The following is a 24,579-nucleotide window of genomic DNA, read 5'->3' as shown; positions in this document are numbered from 1 at the left end:
TTCTATTTGTCTACAATCAGTCTTCTGTCTATCTAGTCTTGTCTGTCTCTCTATTTGTCTATCAATCTGACTGTGTTTTAGATCCATCTTGTCCTTACCCTTGTGGACCCATATGAGGATATCACTTGAGGAGGGGTGTCTCAGGATCATTTGTCTGTCATGTTTTCTATCTTGTCTATCAGTCTATCAGTCTGTCTTCTAGTCTTGTCTTTCTGTCTTACTCCTAGTGTCCACTTAAGGAGGGTGTTGGAGATAAGTGCACACTAAGTGTACTATTTCCTAGTCTACATTTGTCTAAGTCTAAGTCTAGTCTTTATGTCTTGAGTGTGTGCCATGTGGCACTTCTACAATTATCCCATAAGCACTCTTGCTTTATGTCTTGTACTTTGGCCCATATATTCAATGGGTCACATCATTCTAATCTATCAGTCTAGCTTGTGTCTTGTCTACACTCTTCTCAAGGTATTTCTAGTCTTTCAGTCTTGTTATTTCATTTCCAGTTTCTAGTTCTAGTTCTTGCTTCCATATTCCAACAGTCTTGCCATCCCCTTCCATATGATTCTCGCCTGTCTGCAATCCCAAAGGCAGTGTTGTATTGTCTCCAAAGCAGAAAGGCAACAAGGGCAAGAAGGGTCAGCTTCGAACCTGGAACCTGGATCTCCATTGGTTCATTGCTATCCCACCATGAATAGAAAGAGCTGGAATTTCCTAGCATTACTGACCGTGTAATGGAAGAAGGGGATGCCCTTCTCTCAGTGCCCTTCATCTATCCATTCCCATTCCCCAAGGTCCCGCTGCAAAAACTTAATTGGGATACCTCCATAGAGCCACAGCCTCCATGAGCCCAATGCGATGAGAAGAGGGTCAGGATCTAAGTACCCCTGTGATAGAGAGCCATGCTCCATGAAGCCCACTACCCTGACTGGCTGAAACGGTACCTCCAACAAGATATCTTCTGTGGATCTAGACAGCCTACCCCCTGAAGAAACATCAAAGACTAAGGCATCCTCATGTGTGTCATGAAAAGCAATCACCTATAAAGGAACTCCCAATCTGGAAAATGCCCCCATCCAGGTGGAGCAAGTCATAGGAGTGTCCTCTGTGTCCACCCAATCCAAGGGCAAGGTTGCATCAATCTGCTGGACTCTCCCTGCACTTCCTCTGAGATTAAGAACCATATGTGCCTGTCGGTCTGCAAGAAGCTTCCTGAATGCTTTCCATGCTCCCACGGTAGATGCAGGGCCCCTCTCCCATCTTGGCCACTGCATGTAAGGGGAAGCTCCAAGTGGTCTGCCATGCTCATCTAATATACTATCATTCCACATGATAGGCTGCCTTTCAATCTCTTCACATGTGGATGGGAAAACCCTGCGAAGTGTACTCCTGGAGCTGGCCCATGCTTTCAGGATAGCAACCATAAGAGGGAAAGAGGGAGATCTGAGGTGGGCTGTGGTGAAAACCCATCTGGTGCTGTGTGTCCAATCCTCTCCTGAAGTGGGCGTGCAAGACTGTATGCATCTGATAAAGTAATCCTTCCAAGGCTCTTGTCCTGGCATGAGTCCTCTCACAACGACCTTGCACAGTAAAGCTCTGCACTGTAGATCCGGGTCAATGATATTCAAACCCCCTTCTCTTGTACGAAGAATCAAGGTCTCCCAAGCCACCCTGGCTGTAACATCAGTTGTGCCATCTAGACCACTCCATAAAAAGTTTCGTACATGCTTCTTAAGCTGAGTGATACAATCCCTAGAGTGGCACCAACAAGAGCATACAAACCATGTTGTGGCTACAAGAACCTGGTTAACCACCACCACCTTGGAAACCAAGTCAAGTTTGACTGAGCTCCAGAAAAGGAGCTTTCTTCTTATGCTCTCCAACACCAGAGCAAACTGTTGTGAGGGAGAGTTGCCCACCCCAACCTGGCAGCCCAAATATCTGACAGAGACGCCCCTCTGTACCCAAGTGAAGACAATATCATTACCCCAATCCGGGGTGTCATCATCACAAATCCAAAAACCATTGGATTTATGCCAATTAATGTGTGCACCTGCAGCTGTGCAAAATAAATCCAAGGCTGTCCGGAAGGAAGTGAGTGTCCTGGGGGTGGCATCCAAAAAAACAGCCGTGTCATCTGCCAGCTCACTATCCAGGAGCTCTTCTTCCCGACGGATAGGAAGCCTCAGCCCATAAATATCAGCTTGAGATCTAAGGTAGATACTCATAGCTTCAGCCACAAACAGAAAAAGAAAAGGGGCAAGGGAACATCCCTGGCGGACTGATCTGGAAATCTGAAATCTGTCCCCTCTTACCCCCCAATGAGCACCTGGCTATGGGCTGATCTGTAGAGAGAGGATACTCCTCTAATCCATGCATCTGAAAAACCAAAGCGAGATAGAGTACCCTCTAAAAAATCCCAGTCTACTCTGCCATAAGCTTTCTCAAAGTCCAAGAGTAGAATGGCCAATCTCTGGCGGCTCTGTATGGCCCATTCTGAGGCCTCCCAAAATGAGAAAATATTATCAAATATACTTCTGCCATGCACAAACCCTGTCTGCGTGTCATGAATCAAATCTGGAAGAAAAACCTGTAGCCGCACACTGATGGCTTTCGCCAGAATCTTGTAAAAAGTGCCCAATAGAGTGATGGGTCTCCATTGAGACACTAGATTCCTATTACCCCCCTTTGGGATGAGATGAATGAGACCATCTGTAAGTGAGTCCGGCATCTCACCAGAGTCCCACACGCCCTGCAGGGCTGATGTGATGTGATCACCAATCTGCTCCCAAAAAGTAATTTAAAAAAAAGGGGTAAGTCCATCCGAACCTAGGCACTTGCCCTTGTGAAGGGCAAGTAATGCAGTCTTGAATTCTGCATTGGTGAAAGGTGCATCCAGAGAAACATACATCTCATCCTTCACCAGTACAGGGATACACTGCCAAATAACATCTCTGGCATCATCTATAGCCTGTGTGCCTGGATCTGCAGTAATAAGGGATGCAAAATAATCTGAAGCTACGCACATGACAGCATCACGATCTGACTGTAAAACCCCGTCTGAGTCAACAAGTTGCGAGACACTATCTCTACTATGTCTGGGCCCATGAGTAGAGAAAAAGTGTTTGCTGACCCTGCCACCCATATGAATCCAAAAGGATTCCCATGCATGAAAGGCATATTCTGCTCTCTGATCCAACAATGTCTACAAATGAGCCCTTGCTGCAGCAAGGCGCTCCTGAATCCAAGCATTTGTGGGCCTCTTCTGCTCTTCCCTCTGAAGGGACGCTAACTGCTGGCGTATACCAATCTCATGTCTCCTAGAATCAGCGACTGTATGATAATAGTCACTAAAATTCCGGATAAGGCTGCAGCTACCTGAGATGGGCGAACAGCTCCACCCTGTATGTGAGAAACCCAAAATCTGTAAAATATCCACCGTGAGGCTCTCCTCTGCATAAAAAGCATCTGGAATCCTGATACTGGCAGAACGTCCTCTTTGATGAGACTCAAGGATCTGCAACACCATTGGAAAATGATCTGAGGTGGAAACCCCAGTAGAAATGCATACAGATCCTCCTCTGTCAAGTGCCCAATCATCTACATAAAATCTGTCAATACGTGCATGGATGGGCATGTGTATTCTCCTGTTCGACCAAGAATACAGGAGTGACTGTGGCATAACATAAAAGGCATCATCCAACCAAGTGTCCCTGCTACTGTACTGAAAAAGAAAGGCATCCCAGGCTGCCCTCTCCAAAGAATGAATTCCACCCTCTCTGCCTCCCTTTTTGTCTGATGGCAACTCAACCATGTTGAAATCGCCACCAATGATCCAAGAATCTGCAATGGGGGCCCTAGAGAGTAACTCCTTCCAAAAGGAGATCCGCTCCCCTCTGTTGTTGGGAGCATAAAGATTGAGAAGACCAATCTTATGCCCTCCAATCAAAATAATGATCCATTGAGGGGGAAATAATACCATGACCAGCGACCAAGGGGAGAATAGAGGGAGAGACTGAAATGCAAGTACCTCCCCTTGTGCCCATAGCAGGCGACCAGAAGGCATGTCCTGAAAGCATACTGTTGTACGCAGATGACATAGTCCTCATATCATCCTCAGCAGAGGGATTGAAGAAACATCGAGAGGCTCTAGAGGTGTTATGTAGAGAGAGATACTTGACAGTTAACCTTCAAAAGACCAAGGTTATGATCTTCAACACCTCACGAGCAGTGCTCTGTCGACATAGCTTCACATACCAAGGTGAGCTAGTGGAGATAGTGCAGTCTTACACATATGCGGGGGAAGTGTTTACAAGACCAGTCTTCACGATGACCCATGCAACTACAGCGTGACTCATCTGAGGGCAGGGTGCTCTAGCCCGACTAGAGAGGCACTGCTTCCAAGCACACTTCCAGGAACCCCCAACAGAGGGTTGGCTTTTTTACACCTTGGTGAGACCGACTACCATGTATGCAGCACCTTTCTGGGGAGTGACATTTCAGTGACAGAGTGGAAGATATTTGAGAGGCTGCAGGTGAAAATGGGATCTAGGATGATTCAGAGTAAGCCCTCGATCCTCCATCAGATCATGCAAGCGGAGTTCGCCATGAGCCGGCCGACAATCCTGCCAACAATTGTCCTATCCTGTAGTAAATTCACTGCTTGCGTTAGCTTGTGAGGATAATCATGGCATGGGGAGCGGCGGGGGGGGGGGGGGGGGAGGGGGGGCGGAGGCGGAGAGGGGGTAGGCGGGTCCAAGGGGGGCAAGGGCGACAGGTCCGAAGGGGTGGGACAAGAGGCTATGAGGGATCTATCATTGTCGAAGTTGAGGCTCCCCGCCCCATCCCCCCATACATGTTAGAGATATCATAATATGTGAGATGTGATGTGTGATGTGTTATACGAGGAAATCTAGTACTAATTCATGTGTGAGTGCCACGTGTCCCTATGGGACTTATCCCATATGCACTTGGTGCTAGAGTGTGAGTGTGTAGCGTATATAAGGCTTGTCCTCCACTTCTCATGTCATACTTGACGAATGAATGAAAACCTTCATTATGTCTTCATCCGAGTATCACTTCTTCACTCCTAGTCTCTCTCTCTCTCCCTTGCACCATGTTTCTAACATATTAGAGCCACGTTATCCTGCCTAGCACCATGCCACGTCATCTCTGACCTAACCCTAACCCTAACCCTAATTCTCCTCAAACCCTTCTTCTCTCAGCCGCCTGCATTTGAGGCATTCAGAGCACATGCATCTGCCCAAGACCAGCCTATTCCTTTGCTGGTACTTCATCTCAGCTTGATGTCCACCTTCATCAAGGTCTTTGCCATCATGACTTTAGTGTCTTCCTATCTTTGCTCGTGGAGAAGTTCAAAGGGGAAGGTTTTCCCACATGGCAAACCAAGATGCAGTTGCTCCTTATGCATGAAGGTGTTTGGGATGTTGTTGAGGACGACAAAGTTGAATTGCTTGATCAGCAACACCAAAGGATTTGGAAGCATCAAAATGCAAAGGCCATTGCCCTCATTGGTCATTGCTTGGCCGACTCTCTCATCCATCATGTGGACTTCAAGTCAACAGCTAAGGAGATTTGGGATCGTCTTGAGACATTGTTTGGTAATAAAATCACCAACTCTAAAGTTTTTTTAAAGCTCAAGTTCTATGATTTGAAAATGGAAGAAAGTGATGAGTTGAGTGATCATCTAGCAAGGTTTCAATCTCTTGTTCAACAACTTTCAAGTTTGAAGAGCCCACTTGATGATAAGATGGCTGTCCTTATGAAGAATATGCATGGTATATCCGCTATGATCAAACTCTTGAAGTCCTTCACCTTGCCACTACCACATGGTGGCACTACTCATTGAGAAGGACCATCACAATAAAGAAGCCTCTCTTGCCTCTCCTGGTAATCAAGCATTTGCTTCCACAAGCAAATGGAAGACCAACAAGAACATTGTTTGCAGGTTTTGCAAGAGGAAAGGACACATTGAAGCTCATTGCTTCAAGAAGAAGGAACAAGAACAAGAGAAGCACCATGCCAATCTCCTTGTTGAAGAACAAGCTGAATCTGAAGAGCCCCCTGAGGAGATACATGCAGCTACAGCAGAGGTTCATGGCCTCTCTCTTGAAAACCCATACAACAAGGATTGGGTGTTCTAGGCCCTCTATGCTATGTGCGCTTGTGTTGAGTCAATAAAGGTTCTCAGCCTTGAGTTGTCCCTCTAAACTGAATGTATTTGGAGTCAATAAGAGGTACTTTGCCTTGGGTTGTCACCCAAAAATGAATGTATGGTCTTTTACCTTGGTTTGATGGTATTGACCACACAGTTCAGAGTAAGGGGGGGTGACGAGTGATGGTTTGCAGTTCATGTATGAGTGCCACGTGTCACTATGGGACTTATCCCATATGCACTTGGTGCTAGTGGTGAGTTTGTAGCCTATATAAGGCTTGTACTTCACTTGTCATGTCATACTTGATGAATGAATCAAAGCCCATTATCACTTCTTCACTCCCTAGCCTCTCTCTCTCTCTCCCTCTCAAACCATGTTTCTAACACAGCAGCCTCACACCAAACTAGACACTAGCCAGTCACGCTCGTCAACTTCTCAAATTGTAGCTTGATAGATGCCCTTGCCAACAAGTAAATCCGTCATACTACATTTATTTTGATATGTATGAATAAACCACCTCTCGAGCTCATCCTCTTGAGGCACTCTACCCAAGAAGTACAGAAAAAACCCACAATCTTGTAGTCTGTTGTACTCCTTGCATAAACTTGTAGGTGAATTTAGGTGGCCAACCACAGTTTTGTAGCTTGGAGTGGAGGCTCTATTGGCATTCCTTCAAGATCCCCACAACACATGAGTCACCGTCGAGACTACACACTTCTACATGTGGAGGAAGATGTTTGAGAAATAGTATAGTGGGAGCTCTACTTGTGGGGGAGCATTTGATGATGCATTTTGGCATGCTCACTCTTTTGATTCTAATAAATTAGGTTGTTCTCCAATAATCTCGGCTACCGTGTTGCCAATGGGTGAATCACCCTCATAGCCAATTCACAAAAATGTCTACATGCACAATTGAGAGCATTTTCATGTTAAACAAATTCATGAGCAAGGTTCTTTGTATGTTAGTTCCTTCATATGACATGGACAAAATGGCTAGAATTGATTCAATCAACATGCCTTACAAAGCGATCTTTCCATCATCATGGCCTCTCTTCCACATCTAGAGCAATATGCTTGAGAAATAGTACAGAGGCAGTTCTACTTGTGGAGGAGCATTTGATGATACAAGATTTTGCTGGTTCAAAGCTTGCACTTGCCAAGAGAGATCTAGTGCCCAAAAAATGCACTACAAAGGGTTGAGCTCAACTAGGCTCCTGAGACTATGAGATAGAGCTACTTGGGGGGGTCATTCATCATATGTAACCCTATCACGTGAGTTCAACAAAAGGATATTTTTTATATCTAAAATTTACAGGAAGTAATTTACATAAGGGAGTTTTTGAAAAAAATTTACAGATTTGTAGAGAAAAAGGGTACATTTTATTAATGGAAAAATTACAAATAAGGGATTTTACAAATAGGCCTTGAACGCACATGATATAAAGGGTTTATCCATTGTGACCCCCCCGAGTAGAGCTACATGTTAGCCATGCTTGCCGATAAGCGTAGCTCATTGGAGGGCGAGATTAGGCTGGTTCAAGATGATGAGGGATCTCACAAAGCTTTCAAGGCATGCAATGACGGAGTGTCTAAGACTGAGATGGCATGCAATGCTAGTACTTAAGTGGAAGTTGCGAAAGCAGTACAGTGGAAAATAGTCCTTGTGAGAGAAATGCAAAGCACGAGCCATCTGGAAGTGTCACTCAAGAGACTCCCAGATTATCGCAATGTGTTTCCATGAGAGAAGGAGGGAAGCGGAGAGGGGAGAAGCTGGGGGAAAGGGAAGGAGATGAGGGGAATGAAGGGGGATGGAGTGGCAAAAACAAAGGCACTACAAAGAAAGCAAGAGAACACCCAAAAACACTCTTTGAAGAGAAGAGGGAGCTTGTATTTCAAACTTGTGCATCTAATAATGAAGACTAAAGTAAACCACTTGGCCTTTTATACACGTGATCTTTTGAAGGGAGGTCCTACCCTAATCTCTTTATAATACCACTCTCTTTCCTCATTATTTACAATCAAATTGGGGAACCTAGTGAAAGAACATCACTTTGATAGGTGAGAAGTGAAAGCACCGCGAGGACAATGGGATTCCTCATACTTATATGTTTCCAACCGGAAAAGGGAGAGATAGTAATAATAATAAAAGGAATAACTTGGGCTCGAATATCCCATGCCCTTGGAGCTGACCATCCTGATCTTGCAGCTCCGAAAAGAGGGTATTAGTGTGATTGGATCCCGCACCCACCGGTTCGGGTCTTCCAGTTTGCCTCCATAAGGATGGAGAAGTGGACTCCGGAACTTTTCGACACGATGATGGAGCATCAAGTGTACCAGATGAAAGAGAGGATGGGACTAGGGGATGGATCTGTGGCTCGCCCACAATGCATTGGCGCATTTTCAGCTTGGCTTCTCCCAAATGAGGCCACGGTCTGGTTTGGCGATAGGAGTGATTCGCTTGCCAACTGAGGTTGTGCTCACCCAACCTCATTAGTGGACGCTCCAGCAATGTGCCGATCTATTTGGTGTAGATGTTTCCCTCATGTTGTACTTGGCATGGAGGGTAGGAATTGAGGCAGTGGCGACCTTGGTTCGTCGGCGCACGGATACAAATTACTCTCCCTCCAAACCTCCTCCGTGATCGCTGAAATCCACTTTCCTGGAGCACGCTCCCACGCACACACGAGCCTTGTTCAATACCGCCCCATCCTCATGAGCTTGACTTTGGTGAGCTGGAACATGCATGGGCTTCATGACCATGTGCGTAGTTAGCCGCAATATCTGATTCTTGATAAGAAATTGCAACGGGCTTTTGTAGGTCATTCAATTAACTTCCTCTTGATTCAAGAGCACATGTCCTCAGCAGCAAACATCACACGTCGACATGATCTCCTCCCTTCCCTGGGAGGGGCCCAAAGGTTTGGCCCCTCGCAATCGGTAGGAGCGACGGAGTACGCATATTGGTCTCCCAGGCATAGATATTTGCATAGGGTGAGCTCATACTAGTCGTGCAGTGTGAATGGGTATCTAGGCAAGCGAGGCCTGCATTGGGATCCTAAATGTGTAGGCATCTTTCAAACAACACCGTCCGGCTTTTTGGCGGTGGCTCAAAGAGTACCTCCCAGAGGTTGTGTCACCACAATGTAAATATCCTAAGTCAAAGTACAGTTGACCATTTATTTGATCATAATTAAAGAGTTTTTCCATCTGCGATAATTATAGTCAAAATAGTTTTTCTATTGCTCAAAGAATTGACTACGGTCACAGATACTTGACTTCAGTCAAGTAAGCCTGATCTCGGTCAGGAAGACTTGGTTTATACCAAGAAGGTTAACTGCGGTTAACCAAGATGTGCCAACTTCGATTGGAGAGACTTGACTATAATTAAGACGCCTCGACCCTTGGTTTTGCAAAGCCTCTTAATTATGATCAAGAGCGTTGACTTCGATCAACCAGAGAATAAATATATATTTTTATATTTGTTATGTGTGCACATGTGTTCAGTGGGGATGCCCACCGTGACTAGAATTAGTCCACAGTGTGTTGTTTGCATGCAAAGCGCTAACAATTAATGGGTACCATGGTGGTGCGCTTTACTTAATTGTTGCAGATACTAGGAAGAGTTATTTTCCTAAGCGCAATGGAGCCTAACAAGAGTCTAGGAGGCGGTTCGTGTGACCAAGTGCTTCGATGACTCTAGAGTTGCCCTTAGTGGCATGTAATTAGGAAAGTAATGTAGAATTTGACAAGTGGCTTGTTGCCAAGAAGGAGAGCCTGAAAGCTCATGTAATTGAAATTCACGTTTTGAATTTGTATACTCAGCTTTCACGCTGACTCATGTACTCCAATTCTCTATGATGAATAAAAACCTTCGGGGGGGTCCAGCCCGACAATTGTCCTGGGCCCTAGTGCATATGTAGAGAGAGGGAGTGAGGGAGAGCTTTTTTTTTTTTTCAAGTATAATTGCTGTCTTTCAAGAGCGAGAGGTTTTACATTGGTATTAGAGCAGGATTAAAGGCTTTCTCAAGACTTTGACGATCCCAACAGTAACTTAGGCAAGGATGTGCAAGGAAGGAGAGAGTTTGCTGTGCGCAACGGACAAGGCGTTATTCTACCTATGAACAAGAGCTAACGGGGACCCTGAGTCTTGACGAGACGCTGACGAAGGCAGTTGTGGAAGCGCTCCTGATTCTTGCGTGGGTATGCGTGGGTAATAGCTGGCCTGACGGGGATATACAGGTGAAGCTATGGAGAAGGTTCACGTAGGCACAGGCTTTGAGGGAGCGCACAGGCTCCGAGTGTAATCTTTGACTAATGGTATCGACGGACAACGCAGGCTCCATAAAGCTTCTGCTACACAGCGCGTCGTGATGCAAAAGCTCCTACAACTGGAACTTGTCTAGGCATGAACTGACGGAAAATGGATGGGCCGGTTACGTTGAGCGCTGACGAGATTCGTCACGAAGCCGCCTGTTCTTCACGCACGGCGTCATGGTGCTGAAAGTTTGCAGGGGCTCTGCGTTGATGCTAACGTGGAGAGCTGATGTCATCTCTGCTGATGTGGCGCACACGTGGCAGGGGTAGTCTTGGCAGGTCAACAGACTCATGGCACACAGATGACATGGTAGTCCATGCTGGCAGACAGCTCGATGGATGACATGGCAAGACATGTGGCAACTGACCTGGAGTGCCAGCTAGACAGCTGAGGTGGGAGACTTGAGGTTAAGCCAACCTAACTTTGGTTAGTGGACTGGTTAGAGGTCCAGTTAGATGACCCAACCAGACAAGTCTGGTCATTGTAACCAGACTGTGACCAATCCAGTTAGTCTAGTTGCAAACTAACCAAACCAAAACCAATCAGTCTGGTTAGAGTAACCAATAGTTACCCATCGAGTTATTGTCCCAAAAAACAAAAAAAACAAAAATCAGAGATTTGCAGAAAAGAGAAAATGCATGCCTTTGTGCACTGGAAAGATGAATTAGATGCATTCTGAGTGCTTTTTACAGCAACCAGAAAGGGGCAACACAGTCATTGATGCTTTTGCCACTTTGTGGGTATATGCCTTGAGTTGACCAGCCCGGTACTGGCATAGATTGTGAATGCAAGACACCTCTTGTTGAGGTAATTTTTTCTCTTTGAAAAGCAAAGGCAGTGTGCATCAGTTGCATACACAGTGTGTGTGAGAAACTTGCAGATCTCAAACGAGTTGTAAGAAAATGGCTCAATCACCTATTCAGTGGGATTCACAAGATAGGGATGCACATCCAAGACAGAGAAGTGTGCAGCGAACTCAACAAGAATTTGAGCAGATGGTACGCATTCGTATGCAAGAGATGAAAAATCTCAGAAGGGATCCAAGAGCCCAACATTTGTTTCAAGCAGAAACTATGCCTAATGCAGCTTATGATGTGCCAATGCCAAAGGCACAATCTCGTGAACAGCCCGAGTAGTTTTACAAGAATATGATTTTTCTTTCAAAATTGTAAAAGAGAGTTGTTCAAACTTGACCCACGAGCCCCCTCCTTTCTACTCCCCTGACCCCTCCTGCTAAAGAACCCGGAGTCAATGACCTAGCCAAGGTCATGAATGATCTTCGGCTTGAGATGGTGGGCATCAGAAATCAAGCCAATCGCCCTCCAAGAGAACGTGCCCATGTTGTGTGCACATCTACCTCGAGCTCGTACCTCGAGCTCGACTTCTATATCTTCTTCTTTATCAGATAAACCATCCAGGAAAATAAGGAAACACAAGAAGTCTAGGAAGAACAAGTCTTCCAGAGAGACCAAGGAATTCAAAGATGGAGGTCAATCTATCAAGTTTATGACCTAAAATGGACAATATGGTCATGCATTGCAGTTCATTAGGCAGTTTGATGCTGCATTCGGTACAGGAAAGTTTTCAGAATCCTCCAAGTTAAGAATGGTCAGTTTGCACTTGACAGCAACAGCTAGTGCATGGTGGAGTGCACATACCACAGATGGGTCAGCCCCAAAGAGGTGAAAGGACTTCAAGAAAGCCTTCTACCAACAGTTCATCCCTAAACAGTTTAGAGATCATGTTCTTCAAGATTGGGACAGTTTGCATATGGATGTAGGAGATACAGTGGATGTGTACAAAAAAGTTTTGGGATGCTTATTTAAGGTTGCACCTTTCAAAAAGATCTCCGAAAGAACCCAAATGAGAAAGTGCAGAGCAGGTCTCAGTCCAAGAATTTAGGCAGTAGTGAATGCTTTGGGGGCAAAGAAAATTCAAGACCTTATGCATTCAGCTTCAGTAGCTAGTCTTGTGCCGTTACAAGATCCATCCACAGTGCTATCCTTGCATGCAGGAGGTGTTGAAAGGAAGAAAACTGATTTTTCAAAATCTAAAAAGAAAGAGTATCCCAAGGTTGAAAAGAAAGGGTTTCAGCCTCAGAAGCCAAGGGGTCCTCAGTTTTCAAAGTCATATAAAGGCAAATCCCCATTCACTCCTGAACAGATAGCTGAATTCCACAGAGATGGGAAATGCTTTAGATGTGGGAAAGAGGGGCATATGGCTGCCCAGTGCCATGAGAAGCCTTCGGGTTCTAAGGAGCAGAAAAAGCCACAAGTAGCACCGAGGCAAATGGTGGGAGCAGTCCAAAATGTTTTGGGTAGTACCTCAGACCCAAAGGAAAAAGAACTTTTGCTATCATGGGAAAAGATAAGAGATCAACAAGCATTAATCCTATTTGATCCAGGGTCTACAAACAATTTCATATCTGAAGATTTAACCCTGAGATTAGGGATAAAAACTGAAGAGCTAGGCAGAGCTCTTGATGCTGATCAAATGTTCCAAGGGAATCCAGTGCAAGATACTCCTTTGATTGGAAAGCTTCGTGTCCATGTGCAGAGCTATGTAGATCAGGAGGACTTCTTAATCTCTCCTCTCAAGCAGCATGATGTTGTACTTGGTACACCGTGGTTCCATCCAAAGGAAGTAACGATAGAATACCCTGAGAGGGTGCTGAGTTTTATCCATAAGTTGCCAGGAATAAAGGGGAGACTATCCCCATTGTATTTGATGTTACATGTGGTAAAGCAATAAAGTCTGCAATTTCCGCGTACATGGTTTTTGTAAAAGAAAAAGAGAATGATATGCATGCTGAAATGAATGATGCACAGATAAATTTCAGTTTCTTGTAAACTTTAAAGATTGCTTTTCCGATGCTTTGCCAGGGGAGTTACCCCCAGCGAGACCAAAAGATCATTAAATTGAGTTAATGCCTAGTAGTGAGCCACCAAATAGACCACCTTATAAAGTCAGTGCGACTTAGAGAGAGGAGATTATGGATCAAGTATAGGACTTGCTGTCCAAAGGGTTGATTCAGCCCAGCTCGTCTCCTTTTTGCTCACCAATACTTCTAATACAGAAGAAAGATGGTTCTTTTCGAATGTGCATTGATTATCGTGCATTGAATAAGATGACCATCAAAAATAGATTTCCGATACCCCGCATAGATGATGTGCTTGACCAGCTCAGAGGAGCAACAATTTTCACCAGGATAGACTTGAAGAGTGGCTATCATCAAGTCAGAATACAACCACAAGATGTGCATAAGACAGCTTTTCGCACTACATTTGGGTTGTATGAATACTAAGTGATGCCTTTTGGGTTGACAAATGCTCCAGCCACATTCAATAGAATGATGGATCGCATCTTGCGAAAGTACAGGCATTTCATGGGTACTTTCTTTGATGATATCCTAGTCTTTTCAAAGACAGAAGAAGAGCACAGGGAACATCTTACTTTGGTATTTCATCAACTTCGAAATCATCAGCTTTTTGCCAATAGCAAGAAAAGTGAATTCTTTTTGGAAGAGATCCATTCTCTAGGGCATATAATATCCAAGAATGGGATACAGATGGATCTTGCAAGGATCTGAGCCATCCAAGAATGGCCTGAGCTTTTGGGACTTTGCTCCTATTATAGGAGATTCATCAGGCATTTTGCTGATATCGCAGCTCCATTACATGACCTTACCAAGAAAAATGCAGCCTTCACATGGGGAATATCATAGAAGAAAGCATTCAATACACTCAAGGAGAAGTTGACTACAGAGCCTATTCTTGTAGTCCCGGATCTTTATCAACCTTTTGATGTTGATTGCGATGCTTGTGGAGAGTGTGTTGGGGCTGCATTACATCAGAATGGACATGTAGTAGCATACGAGAGCCGAAGATTGCGTGATGCTGAAAGATATCTGGGAATCTATGAAAAAGAATTGTTGGCTGTAGTTCATGCTGTGAACACATGGAAGCACTATCTTTTGGGTGCAGATTTTACTGTTACAACAGATCACCAAAGTCTGAGATATTTTCTAACTCACACAAAACTTTCCGAGAAGCATATGAAATGGGCAAATATGCTGTCAATGTATCATTTTCAGATTGTCCATACCCCAGGCGGAACAGAGTGGCCGATGCCTTGTCCCGAAGACCCCAGGTCAACAGTGTGACTATTGCTTATCATCACGACCTGGAAGACATGAGGGAGCAATATGCTAATGATGCAGATTTTGGCAAGATTTTACAGCAAATGCAAGGGGGGCAGTCCACCACTCACTATTCCCTGAAAGATGGGTATCTAATGAAAGATGATTGCCTATGCATCACCCAGGAGATAAAAAGATTTTGGAGGAATGCCATGCACCTCCCTATGCTGGACATAGAGGAATTACAGCAACAACTCTAGCACTAGAGAGGTATTTCTTTTGGCCACGGATGCGGAAAGATATACACCAATTTGTTACTGAATGCCTTACCTGTAAAAAAGTGAAGTATGATAGAGGGAAGGCACCTGGCCTACTTATGCCTCTTCTCGTGCCTCAGGCACCGTGGGAAAGTATTACAATGGATTTCATTTTTGATTTGCCAAGATCAAAGTCAGGGAATGATGGGATTTAGACTATCATTGATAGATTCAGCAAGCAAGCTCATTTCATTCCGGTTCGCAAAACCATAAAGGCAGATCATATGGCTAAGCTTTTCATGGCACAAATCTTTAAGCACCATGGTATGCCTAAGTCCATTGTCAGTGATCGAGATCCCAAAATGACCAGTCTATTCTGGAGAGCTTTATTTGATAATATGGGGACGAATCTGAATTTTGCTTCTTCTTTCCATCCCTAGACAGATGGTAAAGTGAAGTAGCAAATTCTACAGCATTGGATATGCTGAAATGCTACGTGGGTGACCAAGGTTCAAACTAGGAAAAGTACCTACCATTGGTAGAGTTTGCTTACAATAATACAATACACAGCTCTACAGGGAAAGCCCCCTTTGAGGTCATCTATGAAAAGGTGATTCTGCCACCTATCCTAAGGACCAAGGATGAAATATTTGCAGCTAATCAGTTTGTGAGAGACCTCGAGACAGCTTATAGCCAAGTCCGGACAGCAATTGAAAGGTCTCAAGAGAAGCATAAAAGAGCTGTAGATAAGCATAGGAGACAGTTAGATCTCAAGGAAGCAGATTGGGTACTTTTAAAGTTCGAGAAAGCTAAGCTCCGTAAGTTCAAAGGCAAACAGAAAGTGTATGGAAGGTTATCTCCCAGGTACTATGTCCCTTTCAAGGTTACAGAAAGAATAAATGAGGTTGCATACAAGTTAGCATTGCCAGAACATTGGAGGATTCACAATGCATTCCATGTCAATATTCTAAAGAAATTTCAGGGGCCAAAGCCTACAGAAGCAATATCAGAGGATCCACCAGAAGTGGATGAGCTGGAGGAGGTTCTTCAACCAGAGCAGATCGTGTACCATACCGTACGCAAAGGCGCTCAAGGCAAATAATTTTATAGGTACCTTGTAAAATTCAAGAATTATACGGCATTGGATGCCAAGTGGATGGATGAAGACATGTTGTCCGATCATCCACAGCTTTTGGATGTTTACAAGGAAGCGTTTCAGTTGAGGTCGACTGAATAGAAGCCGAGGGGATGTCACCACAATGTAAATATCCTAAGTCAAAGTACAGTTGACCATTTATTTGATCATAATTAAAGAGTTTTTCCATCTAGGATAATTATGGTCAAAATAGTTTTTCTATTGGTCAAAGAATTTTGACTACGGTCACAGATACTTGACTTCGGTCAAGTAAGCCTAATCTCGGTCAAGAAGACTTAGTTTATACCAAGAAGGTTAACTGCGGTTAACCAAGATGTGCGAACTTCGGTTGGAAAGTTGTGCCAACTTTGGTTGGAGAGACTTGACTATAATTAAGACGCCTCGACCCTTGGTCAAAGCCTCTTAATTTTGATCAAGAGCGTTGACTACGATCAACTAGAGAATAAATATATATTTTTATATTTGTTATGTGTGCACATGTGTTCAGTGGGGACGCCCACCGTGACTAGAATTAGTCCACAGTGTGTTATTTGCATGTAAAGCGCTAACAATTAATGGGTACCATGGTGGTGCGCTTTAATTAATTGTTGCAAGTACTAGGAAGAGTTATTTTCCTAAGCGCAATGGAGCCTAACAAGAGTCTAGGAGGCGGTTCGCGTGACCAAGTGCTTCGAAGACTCTAGAGTTGCCCTTAGTGGCATGTAATTAGGAAAGTAATGTAGAATTGGACAAGTGGCTTGTTGCCAAGAAGGAGAGCCTGAGAGCTCATGTAATTGAAATTCACGTTTTGAATTTGTATGCTCAGCTTCCACGCTGAACTCATGTACTCCAATTCTCTATGATGAATAAAAACCTTCAGGGGGATCCAGCCCGACAATTGTCCTGGGCCCTAGTGCATCTATAGAGAGAGGGAGTGAGGGAGAGCTTTTTTTTTTTCAAGTGTAATTGTTGTCTTTCAAGAGCGAGAGGTTTTACAGGTTGACTCGTGGATTGTTGGAGGTGACTTCAACAACCTAGAGTTTATGGAGGATAAGCAGGGAGGAACCTCTTTTGCACAGATGCCAGCTGTGGAGAGGAGCACTGGGAGCAGTTTATTTTTGGGATCAGTGGAATGGACCCATGGCGTGAGCTTGAGTTTACCCGACTTCTGGACAACCTACAGTTTCTTCTAGACATCGGCAACATGATAAGCTGCTGGAAATCCTGGACAGATGCTAAAGGAACGCAGAGGCTGCTCCACCAGTATCCTAGCGGGGACCATGATGTCAGATCACTCCCCAACGGTCCTTCACTTGGAGTAGCCTCGTCGTGGACTCCCCCAAAGGGGGTCCGCATACCAAATGACCTTCTACAAGAAATGGAGGTATATCATGCTATAGTGGAGATTTGGAGATAGCCTGAGGAGGGTTCAAGGGAGGGCTCGGCAGCGTGGGTGGCTCAGATGATTTGCGAAGTAGCTAGGAGCTCCAATCCTAGGCCCTTAGATGGAGATTTTCTCTTCAAGAGCAGGAGAGAGCACTTCGTCCAGATCTAGCATCCATAAAGAGACTCAAGAGAGCGGGATAACGAGGTCTCGGTGGCTCAGAGATCGCTTGGAGTGTGCACGATTGGAGCTACAGGTCGAGGTCCGTAGAGCAGAGTTCTCGTACCACCCTTCCTGGGCTAGATGGGTTCAACAGGGGGACACGATGACCAGGGAGTTCTTTCAAAACACAGGACCACAGTCTACAAGGATCCAGCTTCAACAACTCGGGGACTTGCAGGGACATATGCACACGGACCCACAGAAGATCCTCGAGCTAACCACGGACTTCTACCATCATCTTTTTCAGTCGAAGGTGAAGTCGCCCATGGCTTTCCTGGCTAGAGAGGCGGTATGGAAGTAGGTTTCCTCAGTCGTTATGCAGATTTTGAGCAAACGTCTGGAGGTGTTGTTTATTGATGCGGAGCGTTGCAGGCCCTACCAAGTCACAAGTACCCTGGAGAGGACGGCCAGACTCCGAGCTTCTTCAGGTGCTTCTAGGAGCACATCTCTACCCCGATCAGGTTAGCCTACCAGGAGATTTTCGACACCAGATCCCTTTAACATTCTTTGAGCAGAGGCTGGATTTGTCTGATTCTAAAGGGAGGAGATAGACTAGATATTCGTCAGTGGAGGGCGATCACCCTTCTTGACACGGCTTACAAGATCACGGCCAAGCTCTTCAGCCGGTTGAGGCCCCACTTACCAGACATCATCCATGAGACACAAACACGTTTTGTCCAAGAGCGTAACATCCTGGATAACATATTCACTTTCTGGGAGGCAGTGGACTGGTCCAGGGAAGAGTCACAGCCTCTCGCTATCCTTCTTCTAGATTTCGAGAAGGCATATGACAGAGTAGAGTAAGCCTTTTTGAAGGGCAACATGCAAAGACTTGGCTTCTGAGAGAGATGGATCAGAGGGGTTTCAGCTCTTTATGCGGGCAGCTCCAACACAGGTGATCATCGCAGGGCACACAGAAGAGGCCTTCTCTCATTCCTGTTCATTGAGACAAGGCTGCCCTCTTGCCCTACCTCTTCCTTTTTGTAGCGGAGGCCTTAGGTCACTTTCTGCGCTCTCAGGCACTTGGCCTTACGGGGATGAGGCTTCCGATCCGGCAGGAGGAGGAGCTCCTAGACTCAGAGTTTGCAGATGATACAACCCTTTATGTGGAAGGCTCAGCATCCAGTCTAGAGAGGGTCAGGGGAGCCTTGTCCATTTATTGCAAGGCTTCCAGAGCTCGCATAAACTAAACCAAATCTATTGGTTTCTTCACAAAACCAGAGGAGATCTAGGAGGTTTGAGACTAGGGGGCTGATTTCCACTTTCGATGGATCCCAAGAGGAAAGATGGCTAGCATTGATATTTTGGCAAAGCACCAATTCAACCCACTCCTAGAGAGGGGGACGAGCATTTTCCGAGCGAAATGTTCCGAGCGTCCGAGCAAAGGAAAAAAAAACTTTCTAACTATACAAAAATATGGCAAAAATGGATCGAAAGAAAACATAGTTTCACTTAGAAATATGAAAAGTATTATAGCAATGCCTATTGTATACAAAATTCCTTACGTGAATCTTTGGGAATGGTGAAAACATAATGGGATGGCTTTTGAAGGAACCCACATGTAGAGTAGACTTCTCTATGAAAATGCCCTTATGATCCTTCTTACAACTTTAACTTAATAGGGGGTGACATTGAAAAACTCTCTCAACCTATTTTCATGAAAGGGTTTCTCCAAAGAAAACTCATTGAAGTAAGCCATCAAGGTAGTTTCGCCAGCGAAACCCCTTTGAAATAGGTCTTCCAAGGTAGTTTCGCTGGCGAAACTACCTTGGACAGCACTTTTAAAAGTGACATAACTTTCACATCCAATATCCAAATATAGTCATTCAACCACTCAAATTGATTGGAAAACCCCATTTGAGCATATAGAGTATTAAATATTAAGTGTGTTTTATGAGAGTGATATATAAGCTCAATTTAATACTTATTTATAGTAATTTAAACTTCTTTAGAAACATGTCAATATCTTGTTATTTATGCTTAAAAAACACTAGAAAGATATTGCCATATGATACAAATGTGTTTAATAAGTAATTACATATGTATAATATTATTACATTGAGAGTGATTATGAGGGATGTTTCTTAAAGGAATTATTTTTCAATACTTTTTTAAGGTAATAACAGGGGTACAAAGGGATGTCTATGAATAAGAAAACTTATGTTATGTAAAAATCAATGAGTGACTAGTGTGTATATTTTTATGATAAAGGAATCTAGTTCTAGTGAAAATAAACGTGTAAAAACCATGTTTCCTAAAGAAATACAATTTTTTAAATCTCTTGAAAAACACGCTCGGATAAACCTGCTCATAGGTTTTTGCTCGTAAAATTGACGCATCCGAGTAGAGAGTGTTCGGTGTAAGCTCTTGTACTAGAGCTCCGCCAAACTCTCGCTTGCACGTAGAGTGTTGGTGGTTAACTAGGTCCTCCTTGCCACGGCCTAGTATATCGCCTCCTGTTGGTGTTTCCACCGGGGCTGCATGGGGCAGCTACGACACTTGGTGCGAAACTTTCTGTGGTCAGGATCGGATGGAACATATAACACCAGAGCCAATGTCGCTTGGCAGACAGTGATTATGCCACAGGCGCAGGGTGGATTGGGCATCATTGATCCAGAGATGCAGAGCAGAGCCCTACTGGAAAATCTAATGGTGAGAGGCCTCACCCCAGGAGAGGAACCCTGGAAGCTCCTCCTCCAGCGGGAGCTTCTTGGAAACACTTCTCACACAAGAGGTCACTGGCGGAAGTCTTATAGGTGGATTTTTTGCAAGGCTCCGTTTGACAAGAAATGGCTCTCCATTGATGAGGAGTCTCTACAGATTGTGGCAGAGATTGGCACGGGGACTCATTCGGGCTAGGCCGTCATGTAGAGAGGAGTTTGAGAGGCATATGGCACCCGGAGGTCCAAGACTCGGAGGGACGCATGCTAGGTCAGCGGACTCACATTGGATGGGCACAGTGGGACAATGGACCAGCTAGATCCTTTGGGGCTTGGAGCCGACTTTCTAGTGAGACAGGCCAGAAGGCAAGCCCTCTCTCATCTTCGTGGGGTAGGTACTCGAATGGTGGAGATTGAGGCAACGATACCTCATTCATGGTGGGATGGATTACGGAGTCCTTGGACCCCACAATACTGGTTAGGGCAGCGGACAAGGGTACCTTTCAAGATAGGCTTCTTTCGAGAGTCTCTTGGATCTTGCCATTGTCGATTTTACACGGTGGGACATGGAGGCTCATTGCAGGTAGAGACAGGGGTGGATGATGAGTCAAAGGTGGCCCTAGAGGGTCTAGAGTGGCTGAGGGCTCTAGACAAAGGGTCAGGATAGTGGCCGCTTGGGCAAGGCAGGACCTGGTACATTGACCCCACCATAGTCCCATCGACCTCGGAGAGAGCAATGTGGCGCCTGTGGCTTTGGGAGGGCAGACCCCTATGCGACATCCAGTGGGATCCAAGACAGTGGTTTTGGCCAACCCATGTAGGACAATCGTATTGGGTGGAGGTGGTCTCTTTTTCTTACACGACTCACATTGGGCGCAACTTACAGCTTGAGACAACAATGTGGACCCCCTCGAGGGAGCGCCATCGTCTAGAGCAAGATGTCCCAAGGGAGGTTATTTCCACTTTTGGCCTCGCTGGACGATCTTGTGCCCACGCAGGATTTCCTATTCTTTCTGGTTGATGGCTCACGGGGGTCTGCCCATCGGCCCCTGGCTTTCGCAAATGCAGGTAGACAGTAGATGCATATGTTGTGCAAAAGAGGTTCTAGAGACGATCCCCCACTGCCTATGGGGGTGCCCGGTCACGCAGTGGATATGGTTGGCATCCTTTAGGACTGTGGCTAGTACACACAAAATAAGGAGGGATTTCACTTGGGGATGGCAGCATGGCTCACGGTGGGAGGGAGGACACGCCTTTTTTATTGTTCCAATCGCACCGACATACATACACGAACAGCGGGTCTCCCAGATCGATCTATGACACATCTCCGTCCTCCCGATCACGTCCACTCCCTCTACTTGAGGATAGAAATTGGGAGACGATGTCCAGCATTGTTGTTTGGAACATCTCGGTCGCCAGATGCAGTCAAGTGATGGGAGGCCAGCTAGTCTCCCAGAGGGCTACCCTAGTAGCCATCTGGCAAGAGATTAGTTTCACTTTGCAAACCATTTGGGAGAGCGGTACTCCATGTTCGAGAGCGACCACCGAACGGCGGGAGGGCTTCTGCAAGGATTGGCCTGCAGGAATCTTTTACACCCTTTCCGCAAGGGGTATTTGCTAGATGTATAGACCACCACCATGGTTGCTAGCTCCTATTTCGGAATCTCTCTAGGCAACGAGCCGCGAGATCCGGAATAGGTTGGCTTTCTTATAGCTGGCAACCTATTTCTCTTTTGTATTTATCATCTAGAGCTCCTTTAGGAAGCTATTTGTATGGTGTTTTCAAGCATTAATAGAAGTTTCCTTTCTCTGGAAAAAAAAAACAAGAAATCCAAAAAGGTGGTGTACTCCACAGGCAAAGTGAAACGACACATGCAAATCTAGTGGTAGTGCACTATCGGATTCAAAATGTGTAGAGACATTCTTTATGATAATTGGCACAATGGCAAATATGTTGATCCCACATATCTAGCTTCTAGACATGGTGGCTAAAGCATGGAAGACTTTGAAAGACATATAGGACATGAACAATGCTCAAAATCCTTTCCCTCCAAAATCGATTGTTCGCCAGAGGATGGATGATGTAGAAGGGGATTGGATTCATGATCAGCTCACCAGAATGGAGATAAACTAGCAACAATGGGTCACAAGGCGGTCCATTCAGCTCAAGTAGGCTCACTTCCTTCAAGATCCATAGGGTTCATGACAATTGTGATAACTCGGAGCACACTAAACCTGTCAGCTTTCAATTGGCTACAAGACGAAGCAAGGGACAAGGAGTGCATCAGAGATGGTGGCAACAAGCCCTTCCGTACAAAAGGGAAAGGTGGCAAGCCGCAAGGGTAAGCCGAACGTGTCTCTACTCCAAGAAGCCTGGTCACATTACAAAAGATTGCAAAAAGAAGAAACTAGACCATAAGAAGAAAGAGAATGATGAGAAACCAAGGAAGAGTCTAAATTACTAAATGTTACAAAGAAAGAACTCTTTCTAATTATCAAACATTGCTCTACTCATGCCATAAGTAAGTATAAAGATGACTGCAACAATGACAACAGTGATTTGAAGTACATGTCCAAGAGAAAGGGCTGCTTCAAGGAATGAAGCCTATACATCCTATATCTTCGGTAATGGCGAGAGACAACAAGATGTGTTTGGTCTAAGAAATGGGGAGCATTCCATTCACTACAGCTCGAGTGACAAAAAAAAGTGTTTTTCTATATGTGCCTGACTTCTATAAGAGCTTGCTATATGTTAAACAGATTACAAAAAACAGAAGGAAGGCAGAGTTCGACGACAAAAAGGTATTGATCTCGTTGAAGGACGTAGGTAAGGTGTGGCACAAGGTGTGAAAGAAGACGAATTGTACAAGATAAGTGCTCCACTAGTCCATAGAATGCGAGCGGCTCAAATTTGAGGCATGAGAGATTGGCCACACCAACTACAACACTATCTTCGAGATGCAAAGGATTGGCGATGGATGAACATCAACATATTGCAAATTTCTACAACGCTTGTGTTATGTCCATAATTGGACTAACTAGGGCCTAACCAAGACTAGACTCTCTAGGGTCAAGGCCAAGCTAACCTAGGATCTTGGATTGGATCTAGGGTTAGGGCATAGTCTAACCAAGGGTTGGATTAACCTAGGGTTGAGACTAAAACAAGTGTCGATGAGGCTTAAATCCCGTGGTGGACCATGGATTGGACTAGTCTAAGAACGGTATCGGTATTCCAGGAATTTTTTTCTAAAAAAGATTACTTCATTTAGTATAAATGAAAACCACAAAAGCAAGCTCTAATGCGGGAGTACGTCATGCGGGACTCGTCTAAGAACAGCATGGCTATTCCAAGATTAGCAAAGCTAATTTGGGAAAAGCATGATACTAAGTAAAATAAAGCTATTTTGGCCATGCAGCCTAAGTTTAGGGCCAACTGCTAAGGATAGCCAGTGCTAGGTCTATAAGTATGAGCCAGGGGCTCAAGGAGTTGAAGCCTTCTCTAGACATAGACCTACTGGCCAAGGAGTAGCAGCTAGATGAAGGGGCATGTGGTATGGGACACATGTCTTGATGTTGAGGATAGCTGGCTCTCACGACTGTCTAGACCTCAGGCTCAGGGGTGGCTCAATGTACTGAACCTACAGCCAGGAGGTGAGCTGCTAGCTCAAGGCCCTATGGTTTTTTTGGTGGATTGTCCTACGGTATTTGGAACTCTTGTTTGAAGTTGAACACCTTCAGGGTCAGATGTTTACTTAACCTGGTTAGGGGCCGTTTCATTTGGGTTACTGGCATCAGAGCCAGCTTTGAGCTAGTAGAGTCATGTTGCTCCAGGAAAAGTGTAAATTCCCTTTGGTGTGTTTATCCTTGTGTAGGATGCACATGTTCCTGGCAGAAATAGCCCGAAGAGGAAAATTCCTAGTTGAACAAGCACAGGAAGAGAATCTGTGCTTGTGGTAAATATTTTTGGAGCAGCATAGGTGATTTTGAATTTCCCCTGATGGTCAGGGCCATACGCGGCTGCATAGGCCTTGGTATTAAGGTTGTGCTGTCTACAGCAGAATTACCAAGACAGGATTACCAAGTTGCTTATTTTTTTGCCGAGCCTAATGCTGATAGCTAACGCTGGTCTTAATGGAACTGATTTTGTGGCAGTAACTACATATCAGGATTATTTGCTCATGCCCTTTGGTGTAAATCCATGCATGGTAGCAGCCAGCCGCCATAACATCTCCTATGTGCCTATAAGTGCATGCAAACTGATGTCTGAACATATACTTATTTGCACACATACACCATCC

General features: G+C 45.0%; 1 protein-coding gene across 3 annotated transcripts in view; it reads right to left on the bottom strand.

Annotated features, from left to right (window-relative positions):
- The window catches only part of LOC147903313 (serine/threonine-protein kinase STY46-like), a 151,635-nt gene that overhangs the window by 111,777 nt on the left and 15,279 nt on the right, over positions 1-24,579 (bottom strand). The window lies entirely within an intron of this gene.

This window comes from Dipteris shenzhenensis, chromosome 3 (assembly GCF_047967505.1).
Source record: "Dipteris shenzhenensis isolate YYH24624 ecotype China chromosome 3, Dip_SZ_1.0, whole genome shotgun sequence".
Classification (NCBI taxonomy): Eukaryota; Viridiplantae; Streptophyta; class Polypodiopsida; order Gleicheniales; family Dipteridaceae; genus Dipteris; species Dipteris shenzhenensis.
This window is presented reverse-complemented; position numbering and strand designations above follow the sequence as displayed.